We start from the raw sequence: 2,534 nt of genomic DNA, 5'->3' as shown, positions 1-2,534 counted from the left end.
GAAAAAATTATAAAAGTAATAATAAATTATAAAAATAATAGTAATTATAACAAAATATAAAGGTAAACTAACTTTAACAAAAAATTGTTTATAAAAAAATTAATCATTTAATTTAATCATTTTTATTTTATTNGTTAATGCATGTAGTCAAAAATATTGTTATTTATCGATTATGTTTTGTGCATAGTATTGTATAAACTTTTTGTGTTTTGTATTATATAAATTTATTGCATTAGGTATACATTTAAACATATATATAACTTTATATACAGGTAGAGATAGACCGACCAAAACGAATAATTGCAAAGCCGTCCCGCTATATGACTACTTCATCGGATGAGGCTTCAACACGGAAAAAAACAGCACCTATTGGAGATATCCAAGATGACGTTAACGACATCAGAAACACCCTGGAGAACGATTCAAATAATTATGAAAATTTTATTCCTTCAAATAANAATACTAATAATACTAATACATTATTCCGTTAATATACACAGGAACATGTATTACCATGTACAAACACTCATACAACACTTTCGGATACAGACACAAATACATATACAAATATACAGTCATANACAAATATACAACCGCACACAAACAGTGAACCACATACAAATTTTCAGACTTANACAAATATTCAACCATATACAACTATTCACCCACAAACTGACTTTCAAACATACACTAACACATCTACTAACACTGATAGTACTAATCTATTGCATGCGTCTGTTATACATAATTACACACCGCAAGTAACCAATGAAAGAGCAACATATAATATTAATAATACAAGTACTGAGTTTCAGAGTATCTCGGAAGCAAGATCTACCAAGAACAATTTGTATCGCCCAGCTCAAGAAACAAAACTGCTTACTCTTTTGAAAAGTCGAGAGAACATTCCACCGCAATCAGAAAAGACAGACAATCGGTAAGTTCACGTATGTACTTAATAAAAACTTTTACATATTGATAATAAATATACTTATAGAAATATATTCATCAAAGCAATNCAAATATTACTTTTTACTAAATATTACTTAATTTTGTTGCAGAATACACGAACGTATAGATCGTTTGGAGACAGAGATGAAGTAAGTCTCAGATTTATTGATAGACGATTTCCATAATATTAATGTTTTTATTTACACGCTTTTATAGAAGAATGAATACGCTATTGGAAAATATATTAAAATGTGTACAAGACAACGTGGATCACGAAAACCAGATATCCCCCCAATTTCATCTTTAACAGAAATGGATGCTTTTCAAAATATCGACGACAATGATTACTTCAACGCGTCGTGAGTATGCTATTTGTAATGTAAATTTTTTCGCACATGTATTTTAAATTTTTAATANTTGTCTTAGGTAAATTATTTCCGCTATATGGGTGGTTTTAATCTGAGAGAAGCTATCAATCTGTGTTTCAAAGAAGGACTGAAAGACTCTTTGACACCATCATTCACTTGGTGGGGTCGCAAAGGAGGACAAAGACCTTTATATAACACTCGTCTTGTTATGGCAATCTATGGTATGTATATTGATAAATTTTTACAATGTATTGTACATTGTATATTGTACATATATTTTGATAAATCTCAACAATATTACATATTGTAATGCGTAATTACAAGTCTGAAAGTTAAAAGCGTCACTGTTGGATTTTATTTTATGACAAGCCTGGATAAATAACTAGGGTTAATCATATGTCATAATTACATAATTTTAAATAAATTTTNAATTTTTCAGAAAAATGTAGTTTATTTTTAATATCGCATATTTATGCATAGTAATATCTATAATTATATTAGATTTCACTTAAATTTTCATTTTTGTGTAATATGAATTTTGTTCCTGTTTTCTATGTGAAGCAAAGTTTATGATTGTGTCATTCTATACGAGCATATAACTTTAAAAATCGAAATTAAATAATACTCATTATTTTACATTGTGTAAAAAATAANACAAAAAAAGATAATACAAATATTTCAAAACCGTACAACTTACAAAACTTGTTTTCCATTTAAAGCACAAATAAATTTTATTTTACACATGAAAAGTTGTAAATGAGCTCTATGAGTGACAATTGTCCGATTTCTTTAGTAAATATTACATTATTATCATATATTGTTAAATTTAATAAATATTTATAAAGCTGCAGACATAAATATTTATCACAGTTTTTTAACTTTTATATGCTTGTTTCTATTATAATATGTTTTAATATAACTTACTACTGTTTTAATATTATATTTCTGTTTTAGATGGTGTGTGCAATAATTGTCATTTTCAAAAACCAACACGCTCTGAATTTCAAGCACAAATGAAGGAGGNTCTTCGAACAGCCAAGGAAAGATTACGGCATAGAGTACGAGGTGTACGACAGCCAACAAGAGGAAGGATTCGCCGCAATTTGTGGAGTGACGAACAACGTTCGGAANCGGAAGAAACAAACACTGACGAAAATGAATAAAATGTAATTATACAGAATGTCTGACACATGAAAAAGCCAAAAGAAGTGTAAA

The 2,534-nt window shown here is 28.2% G+C and overlaps 2 long non-coding RNA genes across 2 annotated transcripts in view; both read left to right on the top strand.

The window, feature by feature from the left end:
• Positions 1-227: 227 nt before the first annotated feature.
• On the top strand, positions 228-1,259 carry LOC109862996. Its single transcript, XR_002251270.1, has 3 exons — positions 228-937; positions 1,062-1,100; positions 1,168-1,259. It is a non-coding gene; the product is annotated as an uncharacterized LOC109862996 (long non-coding RNA).
• An 82-nt stretch (positions 1,260-1,341) lies between these two features.
• Positions 1,342-2,534, top strand: part of LOC109862997 — a 2,650-nt gene continuing 1,457 nt past the window's right edge. The window contains exons 1-2 of the long non-coding RNA XR_002251271.1: positions 1,342-1,540; positions 2,274-2,485. This is a non-coding gene — a long non-coding RNA (uncharacterized LOC109862997). The remainder of the gene's footprint in view (positions 1,541-2,273; positions 2,486-2,534) is intronic.

Source organism: Pseudomyrmex gracilis, unplaced genomic scaffold, assembly GCF_002006095.1.
Source record: "Pseudomyrmex gracilis isolate BER0280 unplaced genomic scaffold, ASM200609v1 scaffold_2851, whole genome shotgun sequence".
Classification (NCBI taxonomy): domain Eukaryota; kingdom Metazoa; phylum Arthropoda; class Insecta; order Hymenoptera; family Formicidae; genus Pseudomyrmex; species Pseudomyrmex gracilis.
This window is presented reverse-complemented; position numbering and strand designations above follow the sequence as displayed.